We start from the raw sequence: 9,506 nt of genomic DNA on the forward strand, positions 1-9,506 counted from the left end.
CTATCTGAGGGCATCTGGAATTGTCTCTTTCTTTCGGTTTCACTCTTGTAAAGGGTCGCAAAGGCTCATCTATCTACGACCCTTCCTTTTATTCATTCAATATCCCAGTTATCTTTTTAGTGAATATCTCTCGTGCTTGGTTAATCGATTAAAGTACAGGTTCTTCGGTCAGCCAGCATGCATGACTAGGTACTAAAGAGGTGCTAAAGAAAGATCAGCTTTTTATGCTCAAATTACACAGGATTAACTGTATTGGAAATTGGTAAAGCATGACTCCTCAATCCATCAATACAATCAATACTGCTTCCCTTCTTTTATTCAAGGGGGGGCGAGTACCTTGCTTGTAAGTAACAACATCATTTTCTTTCTTGAAAGATATGCTACTTCCCGCTCTTCTGTCTGTCATTGTCAACAGGTATCGATCGCATCTGGTCAATCAATACACACGATATCTGTCTGTAAATAAATCGAGATCTTTTTCGTTATGAGTAGTCAGGTTCATCAGAAAGGAACTGAAAGACTATATCTAGGCTAGTTCGACTCCACCCCAAGGGCTCAGGCACTATTAGGGGTGTGAGTGTTAATACAGTTTCACACTATTCAATAAAAAAGAGTCTTAACAATAAGGAGACTATGTAAAAATGATACAACAAGTAAAGAAGCAGAAATAAGTGGATAATAGTCAAAATGAGAATGAATGATAAGAGCAATCTCCTCTTCATTTTCGGGCATTACAGAGGAATAGTTATCAAAAACTATATTAAAGAAAACACAACTTCTTCATTGAGGTTTGTTGAAAGGTGTAATTCCACCGATATAAAAAATGGAAGATTGTTCTTGGTTAACAAGCTTCAACCATGTCTGATACCAACTGCAACAAAGACCCCATACTGAAAACCATTTGAAGTAATGTTAATGTGTGTGGCCTTTCTTGAGCAAGTCTTAGATAAATTGGGTTGGGTCATATACAATGCATCATCAAGACTGGGACGATCTCCACCGAGATTCACTGTTTCTTCAGATTCACAGGTAAAAGAGGTCAAATGCCCACTCTTGGTTTACTCACAGGCAACAGTGCTTCTATCTTTAATCATCCTTGCAGCTTCCTTCACCAGCGCTCACCTTTTTTGTCTGGGTGCACACAAGAAAGTCCAATCATCAGTATCCTTTCCATTTCCACCCCTTTAAACTTCCCCATCAACACAAATCACCTCAATTAGTTTCCCCTTTTCCACAGGTACCAGACCCAGTCAACAACCACAATTCCATTATAATCAAGAGGCCTTCTACCTGTTTCCACCTCTACCACTACTACACCAAAGCTGTAAACATCTATCTTCTTAGTGGGAATACCCGAATAAAGATACTCAGGTGCAGGATATCCCATTGTTCTTGCCTGCCGGTATAATAGCTTCTCTTGTATTCGAACAGTGTGACTAAACTTCTAACAGACCCCAATCCTCAAGCTTACATTGAGCTCTGCATCAAGCAATATATTGCAAGTCTGAACATTTCTTTGAATTATTTGCCTCTCATATTCTTCATTCAGATAAGTCAGAGCGGAAGCAACCCCCAAAATGATATTCAATCTTTGCTTCCATGACAGGACTCCCGTCGAATTGGAGTTTCTGTGGAGAATATTACTGAGGCTTCCATTGGGTAAGTAATAAGAAACCAGGACTCACTCAGTATTTGAACAACACCATCCTTGAAGCTGAACCAAGTTCTTGTGCCGTAAACAACCCAGCATTCTTTCAAACGAAAGGATTACGCACGCATTCCATTGGACCTCTCATTTTAATAGCCACTTCTCCACCAGATGGAAGAAACCCCTTCTGGTCACTGATGCCCCTAAACCTTTATTCCCTGACCAGAACCTCTATGACCTTCCCTTCCCTTCACTTTACAGGAGAGGAAATGAATGAAAGAAGGAACCTGAACCAGAACCGAAACCCTTCGACGATCTATCCTTGTTTACAATGAAAGAAGAAATTCATTAGCTGCTTTTCAAGACGAAAGAAGAATGAGATTGAAATTCATTAACTGCTTTTGAAGAGCAAGACTACTCTATATATATATATATATAGAATACAAAGAGATATCTAGAAAATCTATCTAGAAATCAGGAAATCTGGTAACAAACCAATAAACAAATTAAATCAAAACAAAATCTAATCAAATCAAGAGTAAATCAAATAAAAACTAAATCTAACTCCTAACTAGCTACTAACTGACAGCAATCTAAACAAATACTTGATTTTTAACACTCCTCCTTGTTTAGATGCTGTGAATTCCATGTTTTTTTTTTCTGAACACCCATCTTGCTCCAATTATCTTTCTGTTTAGAGGTCGATCAACCAACTCCCAGATTTTGTTTTTCTCGATCACTAAAAGCTCCTCCTCTAACAGGTGCATCATCAACCAAAGCATCTTGTTGTTGATCTTCAGACAATTTTAGTCGTTCATCTTCAGACTCTTCTAACATGCCAATAAATATGCCAACTTCTGACTTTTTGTCAAGCTTATCACGCTTGACCTGTGAAGTGAAGCAAAGACACCCAAATACTCTAAGGAACTTTAAAGAATGTTTGTAACCATACCAAACTTCCACTAGTGTCAGGTCCTTCACAGCTTTTGTTGAAATTTGATTTTTCAAGCACATAATAGTGTTTGCTACTTTTCCCCAAAAACATTTTGGAAGATCCTTCTCATGAAGCATGCATCTCGTCATCTCCATTATAAATCTATTCCTCCTTTCACTGACGCCATTCTGTTGAGTGTATGATGTTATCAATTGATGTTCAATTCCAATTCCAGCCTCTTCACAAAACCTATTAAAAGTTTATGAAGTGTATTCCTTGCTATTATCTAATCTTATGGTCTGAATCAAGCATGCACCTTCATTCTCAACTTTGGCTTTGAATTTCCAAAATACACTCGCAACTTTTGACTTTTGCTTCAGCAAGAATATCCAACACATTCTTGTTAGATCATTAATAAAAGCAATGTAATAAAGATTATCATTTAATGATGGTGTTTGCTGAGGACCACAAAGCTCAGTATGAACAAGCTGCAGTTTTTTCGAGACTCTCTATGCCTGTTTAGGAAAGGGTTGCCTATGTTGCTTCCCAAAATTACAAGTATGGCAAGGAGGCATGTCCTTACCAATGTCAAGGAGTTCTTCTACCAGCTTCTTTGATAGCATCGGAAGCAAACCTCGATGATGAAAGTGTCTAAGTCTTTTGTGCCAAATCTCAGTGGCACTAGCTTTGGATATAAAGGCCGTTGGATTTAGAGCAAAGCTTTTTCCTTCCATTTTGACATTGAACAAGTCTTTGTCACTAGCATCTTTGATCAAGCACTGCTTATTCTCAAACAACACTATATAACCTTTATCAAGTAACTGAAAAATGCTTAACAGATTTTGATCAATTTTAGGCACAAATAAAATATCCAGAATAAATTTTGTATGGTGGATGACCTTTCTTCTCACAATGGCGACAAGGTGGATAGGATTTTTTGAAATCTCCTCCTTTTGTCTTTTGAAAATTAGCAGATGGATCTCCATTCGTTGATTGGTTTTTGAAAATTTTCTTGTTTTTATACCTACTGTTGTTTTGATGCTTGGCATGTAAGGCACCTTCAATCGCCCCTTCTTGCCTCATAGACCTCCTTTGCTCTTGTGCATGTAAAGCATTCAAGAGCTCTGTAAGAGAAATCTTTGACAAGTCTTTGGTGTTCTCCAGAGTAGTAATGGTGGCTTTAAACTTCTCTGGAATAGTAACTAACAGCTTTCCAACAATCCTGGAATCATTTAATACAGAACCAAACAATCTCACCTTGTTGGCAATGCTGAGAAGTCTGTCAGAGTACTCTTTCACCGATTCAGACTCCTTCATCTTCTGCAACTCGAAATCCCTAATCAAATTCAGGGCTTTCATTCCCCGAATCCTCTCATCTCCTTCATATTCGGCTTTGAGATAATCCCAGATTTCCTTTGCTGTTTTGAGGGACATTATTCGCATGAAGATCATTTGAGATACAGCGGCAAATAGGCAAGCTTTCGTCTTTGATTTCCTTGTCTTCTTTTTCTTCTGTAATTTGATTTGTGCTACAGTAGGATTTTCTAGAAGAGGAGGGACCTCTTAATCCTCTTCTATTTCTTTCCAAAGATCCAAGACCTCCAAATAAGTCTCCATACGAACTGCCCACGTTTGATAATTGTCTCCATCGAAGATTGATGGTGCAACAGTGAAAAAACTAGATTCTCCTTCCATCTTGATCTCACAGATCCCTTAAGAAGATAGCTTTGATACCAATTGTTAGTGAAAGAGAGATTTATTGAATGGTTGATGAGAAGATTGATAAATTTTGAAGAGCAAGAATGCTCTATATATATACAGAGAATAGGAAGAGATATCTAGAAAATCTACCTAGAAATCAGGAAATCTGGTAACAAACAAGTAAACAAATTAAATCAAAACAAAATCTAATCAAATAAAAACTAAATCTAACTCCTAACGGAGATTTAATTAGATACTAACTGATAGCAATCTAAACAAATACGTGATCTTTAACAACCTTAACCTTGACAGGAGAGTGTCAATTTAGATTAAATCCTTTCCCTCTCTCTCCTTTATCTTTATCAAAGGAATGAGATTGAACAGGAAATGATTGTGAACTTTTCACTCTAAAGCTATTATGTATAATTCAAAACAGAAGAGTAAATGAATGACGGAACCTTCCCCTGAACCAGAACCTTATACTCTATTCCCTATTACCTGATTGTGATTGAACAATGAAAGATTAATGAGACTGAATCTTTATGACCTTCCCTGAACCTATTTCCCTTATTCATTCAATTCGGAACCTTTTAATAGCCGAGTTTACCATATTTGAATAAATTCAGGTAGGGGAGAAGAAGACTCGGACAAGATTCATTCGACTTAACTCCTAACCCTTTACTTCGGTTACAGTGAAATCCTCTTCCTTCGTTCTCGCCTCACTGCTTGGTTGGTTCTTTCTCCTAAGCCTCTCTCTTCTTTCACAGTAAACTCGGTAAGGTTAAAGCATCTTCCCTTCTGTCCTGGCCTTTACTTATGGTCTATTCTATTTTCTTTCCCTTCTTTCACTGTAATCGAAGAAAGACTCAAGCAAGAGTTTACGAACTGAACTCCGGAACCTTTGATTGATTTCACTCCTTCACCTTCAACCACTCAGTAAATAGAATAGGTGGTTGATTGAACTCGGTCTCTTCTGTTCTTTCCCTTTCCTTATTTATTGAGGTAAAGCTGCTAATTCATTGACTCTCTCTCCCTAAACTGTAAAAGAAGAAGAAAGATTAGAACAGGACATATGGTCGATCTGTCTTTCATCTCTTCTTTTTTTAACCCTTTGACTGATTGAATGAGGTAAAACAGCTTCTTTCCTGAACCGGAACCTGAGCTACTGAACCTTTGACTCTATGACCTGACCGTAGTAACCTTTATAGAAAGAAAAGACAAAGAGAAAGCCGAAAGCAAGACAAGATTCATTCTCATTCACTCTTTTTCCTATTTATTCTTTCATTGAACTCAAACACAAGGGAAAGCATATGAAATTCATTGCCTCTCCCTGCCTGAACTATACTAATGAATTTACTCATTCTCCCTTTACTGTAAAAGATCAATACTCAAGATTTCTTAATAAGACAAAACTACTAAAGGAACCAGATGTCACTCTTGAACAAGCAAGGGGTAAGTCTAGCCGCTGGATGAGAACAAGGTCAAGCTCATTCACCTGATGGAACCTATGGATTCTTTCCTCCTTCACTCCCAGATTGAACAAGGTAAAGTAAAGCTGCTAATGAATTAACTCTCTCTCCCTGATTTCACTCTTGAACAAGGTGGTAAATAGGTTAAAGCATCTTCCGTCCTGTCCTTCTTGAAGAAAGATGAATTCTCCTCAACCTTAAACCTTTGACTCTATTCTCTGACCTGATTAAAGGGGTTTATAGTTCAAGAATGAATTGATTGAAGAATCAGACTCAGATAAGAAGAATGAAACTTAACAGTGAAAGAAAGAAGAAAGAAGGAAGACACTTTCTTTATCTTGTTTAGAGAATGAAAGAAGGGAAGGAGAAAGAAGAAACCGATATGATCTTACTTGACAGGAGAGTAAATTCATGAAAGAAGGAACCTCTCCAGCAAGGGTTGAACTATCTCTTTGATAGAACTCGGTAAATACAATAAGTAGGTGTTTGAAGAACCTGAACCTGAACCTGACGAGAAAGAAAGAGAATGCAAGAATCATAATCAAATATTCCTTCGGAACCAGAACCTTATACTCAATTACCTGACCTGCACCTATTTATTCAAAGTAAACGAAGAGAAAACAAGACAAGATGAATTACAGGAAGGAAAGAGGAAATCAAGCTTAATGAGAGTGAACTGGAAGGAAAGACGAAGAAAGATGAATGATGGGAATATAACTATACTAAGTAAGCAGTGTGAAGTTACTGCATTAAGGAAGTCAAGATGAATGAGACGAAACAAATGAAAGAAAGATCAGCTCATTCACCTTCATTTTCTTCTTCTGCTTGAACCTCCCTTCCCGAAACCTTTACTGTCGAGCTACTCCTATTTCTTCTTTCTCCTTCACCTTTACAGGAAAGAAAAGAATAAGAAATCTTTCACCTCGGCTTCGCCACTTTACTCTTCGTTCTTCTTAACTCCTTGTTCCATTTTTGTTCGGTTATTCTTTCATGATAAGGTAAATAGGTGTTCATTCAGTAGCTCTTTGATTGAACTAATCTTGATCCTTTCGCTACTTACTCATTCAGCTAGCTGAACCTTTAATCCCTATTTATTCTTCTTTAACTGTAACTGTAAATAAAGAGAAAGAGAAGCGACTGAACTAGAACCAGATTGGGTAATTAGGAAGGAAAGAGAGGAATGAGACTGAACCTCTATTTATTCTTTTTTGTACAGTGAAAGAAATCAGGGAGAGAGAAGAGACCGTCAAATAGTGAACCCCTTGTTTACAGTCGAGTAAATTAATTAGCTGCTTTTCAAGACTCAACCTTATTCCTATGTGTTTATAGTGAAAAGAAGAAGAAGAAATGAATTAGATTAGCTGCTTCCAAGAGAATTGATTGAATGAAGAAAGAAAGGAAAGACTCTCGATTCATTCTCCTTTTCCTTGCCAGGTGAGTCAATTAATTAGCTGGCTACTGAGTAAAGAAAAGATAAGAGAATTGAAAGACTGAACATGAATGAGAGTGAAGACGAAAGAAGAATTAGACTGAACTACTGAACAAACCTGATTGAACGAACCCATCCTTTACAGTTCATTCTAGAATCAATGAATATTCAATCCCAAACCTTTACTCCTAAACCTTAACCGATAGAGAATGAAAGAAGGGAGAGTCAATTCCTTTCCTTGCAGCTCAATCACCTGAACTGGAACTCTTAACAAGGTCAAACTATTTGATTGAATTCTCCTTCCCCTTACACGACTCTGAGCTTATTGTAAACGAGGTCGGTCTCACAGCTTGGCCCCTTTCCTCTGCATTCTTCTTTTCCTCTTCGTCTGGTTTTCATCATTCCTCTCCTACCTGCCTGTAAGAAGGATGAATGAACCTATTTCTTCTTAAATGGATCTTTCTCCTCTCGCAACTGACTCCTGACCCAGACCCTTCTTGAACTTCTCTTTCTCCCTTGAACTCGGTTGGAACGCCACGTGGCTCGAGATTCAAGGGTTGCCGCTATAGCCGAACATGGGGGAAAGATCATTTATACCGGACAAGATCCTTTTTTCGGGTAATGGGTATACTCGAGGAATTCCATTAGTTTTGTATCAACGTTCTAACAAAAATAGTTGTATGCAGCAAAAATCCCAGGTTCCCCAGGGTAAATGCATTAAAAAAGGGCAAATGTTAGCGGACGGTGCTGCTTTAGTGGCGAACTTGCGTTGGTAAAAACCGTATTAGTAGCTTATATGACATGAGAAGGTTTCAATTCTGAAGATGCAGTACTAATTAGCGAGCGTCTGGTATATGAAGATATTTATACTTCTTTCCACATACATGGATACGGAAATATGAAATTCAAACTCATGTGACAAGCTAGGGACCTAAAAGAATCACTAACGAAATCCCACATCTAAAAAGAAGCCCGCTTACTCCGGAATTGAGACAAAAATGGATGGAAGGAATTGTGATGCTGGGATCGTAGGTGGAGACGGGCGAGTAGGTAAATTAACGCCTTAAATGGCGAAAGAATGAGCGTATGCCCCTGAAGATAGATTATTATGAGCCATACTTGGCATTCTGGTATCTACTCCAAAAGAAACCTATCTCAAACTACCTATACCTATAGGCGGGGTAGGGGTTGAGTTATTGATGTGAGATGGATCCAAAAATTAGGGAAGGGGGTTCGAGTGAGAATCCAGAAATGATTCGTGGATCTATTTCACAGAAACGGGAAGGAAATTCAAGTAGGCGATAAGGTAGCGAGAAGACATGGAAATCAAGGTATTCTTTCACAAATGGTGCCTAGAGAAGATATGCCTTATTTGGAGTCCCCTCACGAATGAATGTAGGACAGATATTTGTTTGAGTGCTCACTCGGTCGGGTGGTTAGCGGGGAGTTTGCTAGATAGACATTATCTCATAGTACCTTTTGTTTGATGAGAGATATGAACAAGAGGCTTCTAGAAAACAACTAGTCTTTTCTTTCCTCATTCTATGAAGCCAGTAAGCAAACAATGAGTCCATGGGTATTTAAACCCTAGTATCCGGGATAAAGCAGATTGATGGAAGAACGGGAAATCCTTTTGAACAACCTATTATAATAGGAAAGCCTTATATCTTGAAATGAATGAATCAAGTTGATGATAATACACAGACGTTCGTTCCTATGGACATTATGCACTTGTTACACAACAACCCCTTATAGGACGAGCCAAGCAAGGCAGACAACAGGTGGGAGAAGTGGAGGTTTGGGCTCTAGAAGGATTTGGTGTTGATTTTATTTGACAAGAGATGCTTATTTATCAATCTGATCATATTAGAGCTCGGCAAGAAGTACTTGGTACTACGATCATTGGAGGAAGAATACCTAAACCTAAGGATACTCCAGAATCTTTTCAATTGCTCGTTCGAGAATTACGATCTTTGGCTTTGGAACGGAATAATTTCCTTGTATCTGAGAATAACTTCTAGATTAAGAGGAAGGAAACTTAATCAAAATGAATCAGACAATTTGTTCTATGATCGATAGGTATAAACCTCCGAATGAATTGGATTAGTTTTTCCTCAACAAATAAGTTCAGTGCTTGGGCCAATAAAACCCTAGCTAATGGCGAGAAAGTTGGAGAGGTAACAAAACCCTATTCTTCTTTTCATTATAAAACGAATAAACCTGAAATGGATTATTTTGTGAAAGACTTTTCGGGCCTATAAAAAGGGGGATTTGTGCTTGTGGAAATTCTCGAGTAATCGGAGAAAGAAGATTTGCGGTGAACAT

General features: G+C 38.1%; 1 long non-coding RNA gene across 1 annotated transcript; it reads right to left on the reverse strand.

Moving 5' to 3' along the window:
* Positions 1–508: 508 nt before the first annotated feature.
* Positions 509–9,246, reverse strand: LOC111471844. Its single transcript, XR_002715272.1, has 3 exons — positions 9,168–9,246; positions 6,689–6,694; positions 509–520 (listed from the first exon to the last, which is right to left on the reverse strand). It is a non-coding gene; the product is annotated as an uncharacterized LOC111471844 (long non-coding RNA).
* Between the last annotated feature and the right edge of the window lie 260 nt (positions 9,247–9,506).

Source organism: Cucurbita maxima, unplaced genomic scaffold (genome assembly GCF_002738345.1).
Source record: "Cucurbita maxima cultivar Rimu unplaced genomic scaffold, Cmax_1.0 Cma_Scf00059, whole genome shotgun sequence".
Classification (NCBI taxonomy): domain Eukaryota; kingdom Viridiplantae; phylum Streptophyta; class Magnoliopsida; order Cucurbitales; family Cucurbitaceae; genus Cucurbita; species Cucurbita maxima.